Here is a 10884-nt window from a genome sequence, read left to right as displayed (position 1 = left end):
GGATGTGGCCTGGCATCGGGCCATTCCAATTTGCCCTGGAAATGGCAGATTCAGACAGTAACTGGGAATACCAGTCTCCGGTTTGCTGTGGTGATGGGGGTACGGGCATTCTAAGGTCTGTGTAGGAGGCTCGGTGCGTACTTTATGGGTACAAGGAACACATTCCATAAACATGTAAAGTGCTCAGACTATCTGTGCTTTCTCTAGTCATCATTCATGCACACTCATTTGAACTCCTTCCTCCCCCCGAAATTATAAGAAATAATTTGAAAAGCATAAATTCAATCTTTACAGGCCTAGGGAAGTAGGGTATAGGTAAGGTCAGTTGTGATTAACTTTCACAGAACAGTATCTTACTGTAAGGCATCAGCCCAGAATAAACTATGATTTATTAAATCTGAATTGTCTTTGTTAGTGGGAGAACTGCCTGAGGTTATTTTATACGTTTGGCAAAAAATCAAAACACATTTAAGACTTTTTCATGAAGACTGCACTTCTTTAAATTAAAAACGCCTTTTACACACTGCTGCCTCAAACAAGACAAGTCACAAGTGAATGTTATTGTGATAATGTAATGTTTTAATTAGCGGAATTTGGATACCCTGATTGATAAGTAACGTTTCTTGGCAAACCAGTGAGACATTAATCGAGATTTAGCCGTATAAGGCGCATCAATTCTTAATTTGACTGACCATCGGTAGAAAGAGAAAGTTAGCACTCATTCTATTCCATCCCTCAAAAGCCAATCTCCTGCCACTGACTCCATGGAATAGCGTATACACTGGAAGCGGTGAAGAGGTTTGCAGCTTGCTTATGTTGTCTGGCTCTCCCATCTGGAGCAGTTATTACAGAGTTTCGCAGCTATCAAAGGATCAGGAAACAGAATGGTTTGAGAATGGAGAAAATAACTGAGCTAAGAAAGAAAATCCTGTCTGCTACAGTGAAGAGAAAAGTTGACCAGTGTCTAATTAGCATTGGTATTCCTCAAAACGATCGATTGCTCTTTTTTTTGCATTATCTTGAGGAGTTTTGCAAGAGCGCTGCGCATGTAATGAGTCAGAACTCAGGAATGTTCCTGGCTGAGTATCTGTTGTTCCATTTTAAATTTAATAGCAGTGCATAGATTCTCTAAGTTTGTGCAGCTAGGGTTATAAATTATATTAAGCACTGCATGGAAACAGAAGTGGGCCTCAATTTGTCGAGGGGGGAATTCTTTTTGTGAACTTTACATTTTAAGATGTGGTATTTTCACTGCCATATTTACCAAGTTGTACCATATACAACTTTTTCTTTTTCGTTTTAGCTGATAACTATTCCTTGTAATATTTGTGCTTTTGGAGCCCAACCAGTGCCCTATTTTCTGCCCCTAGCTGATTCACCGGAAGTCTAGACTTGGCTGTGTTATGGCTGTTACTGCAGTTGCCATTAGACAGTTGATGGTGCCTTTTACCTTAATCCTGAGGGGTTGAGTATAGTCCACGTCTGTGATCTGTGACCCAATGGGAGAACTGGTGTTATTTAATGCCAAAACAAGCAGAAATTATGCAGCTAAAACATTCTTTTGAAGACAGGAAATCACCATTCCGTAAATAATTGCCCTTTTCATGGTTTGTGATTGGAGCAGGACGTTTTTCTTCTCTGTAAACAGATGCGCGCACCAACTCCAAAAGCTTCCAAACTACAGGGTGTGTGTTAGCACCGCAGCCTTATTTAAAACGTGACTTCATAAAAGGAAAAGGTGATTATAACATTCCAAAGTTCTTTATGGTTTTACGTGAAATTCTTTCCTCATTTTGTTCAGTTTGCCCTCCCATTTTACAGCCCCGCCTCTCTCCTCTCCCCCACTTGGTAAATGTGTTGTGGTAGCCTACACTTTTTCCGGTTGTATTCTGTGACTCCGCAGGCCAGTCCTACTCCACGGGGGTAAGGCAGATACAGTTGAGTCTCTCTTCACTCCCCCCCCACCTTGGTGGTTCGGATGACTCAGTCTGGCCGAGAACTCAGAAGAGCCAGCACATCGTTTGCTAGTTAATTTGGTCTGTGACAGACGAGGACTGCTGGGACTTGAACTTGGCATCAACATCATGGCAAAGAGAAAAGAGTGCTCACACGTTTTAAGTTTAAAAAAGTAGTTTTAAATAATGTGTGCCATGTATGACTGCTTCATATAAACTCTGATCATGCTAAACGCGATACGTAAACCAGCTTCAGCTAAAATTAAAATCTGTTACGTCTCTAACTTTTTCCAGTTCTGACCAAGGATCATCGACCTGAAACATTAACTCGGTTTCTCTCTCTACAGATGCTGCCTGACCTGCTGAGTATTTCCAGCATTTTCTGTTTTCAGTTCAGCTAAAATAAATTGGTTTCCTCCGTGTAAAATGTATATCAAATAAATGAAAATAGTAAGTCGAGGTCTGTGGGCACAGTTTGCGGTTCAGTTAGGCCAGCCAATAGGAGAAGGGAATCTCCCTTCATACTTTTGACAGATAGACCTGTCAAATATATGAATGGAGATCACCCCAAAAACACAGTAAAACATTAAATAAATTTTAAAAGACCATCACATTTTTAAAATGAGTTAAAATTACAATAAATTAAATATTTTAAACAAAAATTTAATTTTTTGAAAAAGACAATTAAAGTTTTTTACGGGGCTAAAAATAAACTTACCTTTTTTAAAAGTTTTAAAATTATAAATGAGTGAAATTTAAAAAAAAACTTTTTTTCGACTCTTATGCTGGTAAAAGCAGGCCTTACGCTTTTACCAGGCGTAAGATTTCTCGGGGTTTTCTGCGGGCGGAGGTTCTGCAGAAAGTGGAACTCTCCCCCTGCAGAGGCCCTTCTCCAGGGCAGGCGTCCGATTTTTTTCTGGAGCACCTCCGCCCGCAGAAAAGCATTCTTGACAGATCGGAAATGCCGGTTTTCAGTGCTTTGCATGCCTGAAACAGGCATTTCCAATGTCCCTACGGGTGTGTACACAGCCCATACACACCCATAGGCATCGGAAAATACGGGCCATTGACAACTGCCAAGCTATCATAACCTAGCTAGGTGAAGCAGTGATACTTCAGAGTTATCACACTCAACCAGCTTTTCCAACTCCCATGCAGTTGAGCCTGTTGGGTTGGATACCAAGCTTGGTCATATATTTTCACGTCCTGGTTAAACTTGAAAAGCACTGTTTTGTACCCTTTTCAAATAGAGATTTCATCTTGAGTTTAATCCCAGTAAATCCCAGAAAATCAAGCAGTTCAACAAGGTATATACATTACCACACACAGCAAACAGCTCTAACATGATAATGGATTTCAAAAAGAATTTGCAAATTATATACAGAACACATACACTGAGGAAAAGGAGATAATGGTCTCCTTTGATGTGGTTTTACTTTACACAAGCATGCTTGTAAAGGAATGCCTGCAGGCCATGTAAGAGTTATTAGAAAGAGACTTGAAGCCAATAATAAATGTATGGTTACCCACGGGACCCATTCTACAATTAGCCTAGGTACGTCTCACCTGCTTTACCTATGACAAGTAGAATGTGCAAAGAGAAGTCATACAAGATTCAATATGAAATACTTTGTCCTCAACTAACCAACTACAAGTCTTAGAATCAGTTCTAAATCGAATGATTCTTAGACAGGTTATAAAGTTGATGGGAGTTAATTAGACCTGCTTCTGACATTGGGCCAAACTTCAGTGTCCTGCCTGTTGATCTGTAAGTGCAGCAACATTCTGTGCCCTGTGTACATGGTGCGTTGGTACACTCATTGATTTATTTTCAATACCTTCTCTTTTTTTCCCCCTTGTGAATTTTAAACTGGCCAGAAAGAGGCTGAACCTAGGTAAATCAATCCTTTTGATTTCTTGGTCTTTCCCATTCCTTGAAGCAGTTCTGCCTTTTGGCTAATGGTGTGACGTATCGCTCATTAAACTGGGCCGTGAGCCAATGCCAATATTTAGCAGCTTGAACAGGATGTGATGCCCTCCAGCATTAATTATGGCCTGCTTATTTCAAACCCAAATTAAGTCCGAATGCCTTGACTGGTGGACAGGATGGCAGTCAGAGATAGCAACTTCCTACTCGAGATCATTTCACTTGAGATGACTAAATAGCTGGCCCATATGCTTGGTTTTCTTCTCCAGCTACCAGTCAGAGGCAGCGATCAAATGCATGAAAAGTGATGTGTTTGTTTTTCCACGTGATTCTAAAATAGGAGATTAACAGGTGGTGTGGGAGGGAAGATCATGATAGAATAGACATACCTGGACTCTGGAAGGTGCAGACTTGATTTGCTGAATGGCCTTTTGTTGCTCTGGTTTCTGTTATGTTCTAAGTTTTAGGTAATGCCATCAATTGGAAAGGAAATACCACAGTAGGATGTTGGATGGTAAGATGCTGGTCATTTACAGCATCCATGACTTTTGCTGCTGCAAATTCAGGATTTAGAACCCATCAACTGTTAGAAACTCTACATAAAGGCCTTTCTGAACAGCTGAAACTTGGCACAATATTTGAAGCAAGTTACAGGAAAAGAAAAATCATTATGCTATACAGAATTTCTGACTATAAGATGGAAGCACTGGCAAAATCAACTGAAGCATAACCACAAGCAAACTTCATGGGGGAGAAATTGGGCTCTGTAACGCCTGTTTTTTAGGTGCTGCGTGGCCTTCTAACACTCAAAAATGGTGTCCGAGATGCGCACGCACACTTCCGACGGGAAGTGGGCCGGACGCCATCTTGGGAATAAGGATTGCATGCACACAGCTAACGGCCGCCGGCAGCATACAGAGCAGGCAGATTATGATGTCAATCAATGTGCAATGCTGATTTGACGACGGCACTGCCATTTTCGGACGCCACATTCCAGCCTGCGCCATGTTTCAACTGCGCACAGCTGAACACGATGTTAAACAACATGAAGGATCCATAGCCAGCGCTACTTAAAGGGATCATGAACTACTTACAGGCAATGTTCCCTGCAATTTTTTTTTGGCCTATTCACAGTTTTGTGCATGCGCGAAATATAACATTGAAAAAGCCGGTCCCAGGAATGTTGCTTACAGGTTAGTTTCTGAATTATTTCTTCTGGCTGCTGTGTTTGGAGCTTTCCTATAGTTGCCTAAAGTTTCAGAAGTCGACAGGGAGTGGTCTGGCTGGTGCTGAAGTACTTTTTTGTTGATTTAAAAGCTTGTGCTGCAACAAGTTGCTTCCAGACATGGGTGGCCTGGTATGCCTCCCTCTTGGAATTGAGCATGACTGGGAGAATGAAGAGAGGCCACGCAGAGCAGGACAAGCTTCTAGAAGAGGGAGGAGAAGGAGGGGGAGAAGGGCTCTCAGCAGGAGGCCACATCTGCCGAGGGTCTTTAGGGAGCCATTTTCTTACCTGAACTTCAGCGAGGACCAATGCTTGAGATGCCTTTGCTTCACTAAAGAGGCCGTGACTGAAATCTGCCAACTGCTGCAGCCACAACTGCAACCTCAAAGCAGGACAAGGACCACATGGCCTGTGGCTGTCAAAGTGACTGTGGCTCTTAAGTTTTATGCATCTGGCTCCCTCCAGCCTGCTGCTGGAGATATAAGCAACATCTCACAGTTTGCAGTTCACTGCTGCATAAGGGAGGTCACAGAGGCTCTCTGTACAAAGAGAGAGAGCTTCATCTCATTCCCTCTTGCCAGAGACAAGCAGGCAGCGCGAGCACGAGAACTTGCTTGGATTGCAGGCTTCCCTGTGGTTTCAGGTGCCTTTAACTGCATGCACATTGCCTTGCGGCACCTCATGTCAACTTTTCAATTTTCATGATCCAAAAGGGATTCCACTCCCTCAATGTACAGTTGGTGTGTGGCCATAGGCAGTGCATCATACAGGTGAATGCCCATTATCTTGGTGGTGATGGAATCCTTAATCAAAGATGTAATAGAAAAACAGCTAGAAGCTGAAAGTATAATAAAGTGTAGTCAGCACAGATACCAAAAGGAAAGGTCATGCTTGACCAACCTTATTGAATTCTTTGAAGAAGTAGCAAAAATGGTAGATAAGGGTAATGTAGTAGACATCATATATTTGGATTTTCAAAAAGCTTTCGATAAGGTGCTGCATAGTAGAATCATGACTAAGGTCAGAACTTGTGGAGTCAGGGGAAAAGTAGCAGAATGGATAGCAAGCTGGCTACAAAACAGAAAACAGAGAGTAGGGGTTGAAGGTAGTTACTCGGATTGGCAAATGGTGGGAAGTGGTGTTCCACAAGGATTGGTGCTGGGACCACTGTTGTTCACCATTTACATAAACGATTTGGACTCGGGAATCAGGAGTACAATTTAAAAATTTGTGGGTGACATAAAATTAGGGCGTGTAGTTAATATAGAGGAGAACTGCAACAAAATACAGGAAGACATTAATAAACTTGTAGAATGGGCGTGTAAGTGGCAAATGAACTTCAATATAGATAAGTGCGAGGTAATACATTTTGGTAGGAAGAATAAGGAGGCCATATAATCTTTGGTAAGTAAGTGTCTAAATGGGGTAGAGGAACAGAGGGATCTGGAGGTACAGATACACAGATCACTAAAAGTAGCGTCGCAGGTTAATAAGGTGATAAAAAAAGCACAGCACTTGGGTTCATTTCTAGAGGGATAGAATTGAAAAGCAGAGAAGTTATGTTAGACTTGTATAGAGCCTTGGTTAGACTACACTTGGAGTACTGTGCACAGTTCTGGTCTCTATATTATAAAAAGGATATAGAGGCACTAGAGAAGGTGCAAAACAGATTTACTAGAATGATACCAGAACTGAGAGGTTATACCTATCAGGAAAGATTGAACAGGCTGGGGTTCTTTTTTCTAGAAAAAGAGAAGGCTGATGAGTGACCTGATAGAGGTCTTCAAGATTATGATTAGGGTAGATCTTGAGAAGATGTTTCCACTTGCAAGACCAAAACTGGGAGCCATAAATATAAGATAGGCACTAATAAATCCAATAGGGAATTCAGGAGAAACTTCTTTACCCAGAGAGTGGTTAGAATGTGGAACTTGCTACCATAGGGAGTAGTTGAGGCGAATAGTATAGATGCAATAAAGGGGAAGCTAGATAAGCACATGAGGGAGAAAGGAATAGAAGGATATATGGATGGGGTTAGATGAAGAGAGGTGGGAGGAAGCTCATGTGGAGCATAAACACCGGCATTGTCCTGTTAGGTTTGTTTCTGTGCTGTAAATACTTTGTAATACTTTGTAATAGTCACAATATCTTTATTCTGCGGCAGTCCTCTGTGCCAGCTGTATTTCACCCACCATGGCAAGTCAAAGGCTGGCTACTGGGCGACAAAGGTTATCCACTCATGACATGGCTCATGACTCCAGTCCAGAACCCATACACACGTGCACAGTAGGCATATAATGAGAGCTATGCTGCCACAAGGAACATTGTAGAGCAAACCATTGGCACCCTCTAACAATGCTTCCGCTGCCTGGACTGCTCTGGAAGAGCCCTGCAGTACTCAGCTGAGCGGGTATCAAGATTTGTGGTAGTATGCTGCATGCTGCACAACCTGGCCATTATGAGGGAACAGCCCTTGCCGCCAACTATCAGACAAGAAGCTGAGGGGCAGGAGAAGGACGAGGAAATGGAGGAGGAGGAAGTGCAACAGGAAGTAGAGGAACAGGAAAGGGAAGAGAGGCTACAACATAGACAGCTCCTTTCTGCCCGGGTCTATGTGATGAAGTAATTAATGAGTGATACCAGTAAGGTCAACCACACCTCCCCATTCACCAACAATCCCACGCTCCTTACTTTTCCTCTATCACTGACCATCACATCATCCTCTTTCTGACAACACAAAAATAAAAACCAACAGAAAATTCACATTCAAATCCAATTTTATAATGCATAATGCATAAAAAAAACTAATCACCCTTGTGCATTCCCTTAGTTCCTGAGGTGCTGCCCCAGTGGATGCAGCATGGGTGGTGGAAGGCTGCTGACCTTCAATTGAGGAGACTTGGAAGGTGACCTCGAGCAGCTCTGGGCCTAGAAGGCCCAGCTTCAGACAGCACCATCCCAACCTGGGCTGTAGCAGTCTAGGCTAGATGGCTGATGGGCAACAGCAAGAGGCAGGGGTGAGAGCAGGAATGCTGTCATCCTGAGAAAGGGCAGTAGGTTTGTGCTCCATGGAGTCACTGTCACTCTCCCGGGGTGGTGCCTCAGCAATCCTAATAATCTGTTGGAGAACAGATTGATGGGCTGCTGTGATGCTCTGGAAGCCCCTTGGAAGGGGCCCCTCTGAAACCATGATGGCAGCAGTCTGAGCTTCCACTACAGCACTCAGACCTTTGATGGAAGTTGTTTGTGCTGCAATGGAGGATGTTTGTGCTGCAATATAAACTGTAACATCGTCCAACAGATGCTTCATCATGATGGGTTCCACAGGTGAGGTGATGGAAGTGACCACCCGTTCCATATTGGAAAGGATAGGCTCCAAACTCTGCACAAAGCCCTGCGCCAAGTTCGTGCTGGACTCCTCCATGCTCCTTGACAAAGTGCGCAGGCTTTCTGGCAGGCTTTCCAGTGCACCAAGCATTTGGTTATGTACATCCATCAGCCTTCTTCTGTAGCCTGGCCCATTGAAGTCCTCATTGGCGTCCTCTGCAGCAGAACTAGTGTGCGACCTCACCTTCTGGTAAGCTGGCACCTGTGATGTTGGCCGCGATTTCGCCTACCGAGGTGGGTTCGGTGCGGCCAGGGTTTGTAGCGAGGTTCCAGCCCGCTGCCAGTTCCATCCCGCTCTGTTGAAGTGACTTTACGATGATTGGGCTTGTTAAGCCCGCCCAGCGAGGTTCCCGGCCAATTAAAACGAAGTGGGTCTGATAACGTCATTTGATGACACGTCATCAGCTGGTTTCCTTAAAGGGATCATGTCCAAGTTGGTTTTGACAGTTGTGTTGTCAGTCTGCTGCAAACACTGACAAGCAGTGCACAGAGGTGCACGGCTGCACCCAGGCTCTCCCATGACTCCCTCCATATGCTTCTGGAGGGAGTCACAGCACACAGGGAGGGCCTCTTCGCTTCCAATGGGCAGAAGAGACCTCCCCAGGAGACCAACGCAGCCTGGTTGCACATTGTACAGGAGGACTGAAACAGGGATGTCGTTTGGAGGACCAGGCTGCAGTGGCGCAAATCTTTCAATGATCTCAGTAAATCCCGAAACATTACTGCAAAGCCACACTCAACCTCATCTTGCTATGCCACTCATCACATCCCCATCAATCTGCCTTCCCTACCTGCACATCCTTACTCACACCAACTTACCTTGCACCTCCACCCATCCCTCTCTTTGTCTGTCTATATTATCACATCCCCATCTCAATAGCCACCCCTCACACTCACCCTCATCCTAGTGTAATCATACCAACTAACAACACACAAGGGTGTCTCTATATAAATGTATGATGTTTTAGGAAATGTTCATGTAAAGTTTCTGTTAATGTGGTGTCAAACATTGAAATCTTTATTTTCAACACTTTGCCTTCTTGGACAGATTTGTGTGCACCTTTGGAAGTGGCTTAGTGAGTTGCAGTGAATGGTGAGACATAACGGTACCCCCCGCAATGGTGATGAGTGTGAAAGGAATGGCTTGGACAGTGTAGGGATGCTTTATGGTGTTGGTGTGGGGTGATGCCAACCTGGTGCATCATGTGGCAGCCAGGGTGTACAGCATCAAGTGGAGTAAATCTGGCCATGGTGAGGCCATCCCTGGTGTCCCGGGCAGCAATGTCATTGACCTGAAATGTTAACTCTGCTTCTCTCTCCACAGATGCTGCCTGACCTGCTGAGTATTTCCAACATTTTCTGTTTCTATTTTAGTATTTGTTGTGGTAGGATATGCCATTTGAAGATGAACTCACTCACCTTGACAACTTGTATCAGATTGTTAAACTTCTTCCTGCACTACATCCATGTTCTTAAAGCATCACTCCTAGCTTTGACCTCCGCCGCTACTTCTTCTCGTTGCTCCTGAGCATGTCTGGAGGGCCTCCTGCCCCCCTGCGGATATAGGATATCTCTCCTTCTTTCCACCTCTTGCACCAAGATCTCCAATGCATTATCAGAAAACATTGGTGCTCGCTCTCTCGGATGTTCAGCCACTGCTCAAAGTATCACAGCCCAGATTCACTTTTCAAAAAACTCCCACCACTTCTGGCAGCCACAATGTACCTCCCCTTTAAGAGGTGCAGGCTGCCTTTCAGTAGTGCTAGCCGCTCACGATAACGGGTCCCCAGCAATCATATAAACCAGCAGGCAGCACCAACTTAATGTGCTGCCTGCAACATAATGAACAGGCATGGGTTAACTGCGTACCGCGACCCCCACGCCTGTTTTTAGGGGTTAGCCAATTTAACCCCCGATAGCTTTATTGAACTCCAGTCAGATGTTGAAGACTACTTAAAGAAGTGAATCAGAACATTCCAAAATAATTTGCACACAATACTAAAGTCAGGAATGAGGTGAAACCTCAATTCATCATGGGAAACCTTTAGTGCATGAAGAAATTCTTTCAACATATATATTATTTGTACAGAAAGACAAATAGACAGAGTTGTGCATAAAACAAAACAGATAAAATGGCCTGTTATTAATTAAACTGTACAGCTGAAAGTGATAAATGAAATCCACGCTAAAAACTTCAGGTCTGCTGTTACATTGTCTGTTTATTATTAACATTCCTCAGCTAAATCAGAAAAGCATTTAATGATTATGTGTTTGAAGTCCAAGGCAGCATGATTCTAGAATTCAGATCTGAAATTTGATGTGAGTTCTTTATTTTTCTAATCTTCCAGATACAGCTTTACCATCAGCCACTAGTGAGGAGAAATTCTAGG

At 43.6% G+C, this 10884-nt stretch overlaps 1 long non-coding RNA gene across 1 annotated transcript; it reads right to left on the bottom strand.

Annotated features, from left to right (window-relative positions):
- Positions 1-598: 598 nt before the first annotated feature.
- LOC147101130 (uncharacterized) lies at positions 599-2020 on the bottom strand. Its single transcript, XR_015073496.1, has 3 exons — positions 1580-2020; positions 1451-1489; positions 599-861 (listed from the first exon to the last, which is right to left on the bottom strand). It is a non-coding gene; the product is annotated as an uncharacterized LOC147101130 (long non-coding RNA).
- Positions 2021-10884: the final 8864 nt, after the last annotated feature.

This window comes from Somniosus microcephalus, chromosome 24, assembly GCF_052327205.1.
Source record: "Somniosus microcephalus isolate GS21.2 chromosome 24, FLI_Smic_1.0, whole genome shotgun sequence".
NCBI lineage: Eukaryota > Metazoa > Chordata > Chondrichthyes > Squaliformes > Somniosidae > Somniosus > Somniosus microcephalus.
This window is presented reverse-complemented; position numbering and strand designations above follow the sequence as displayed.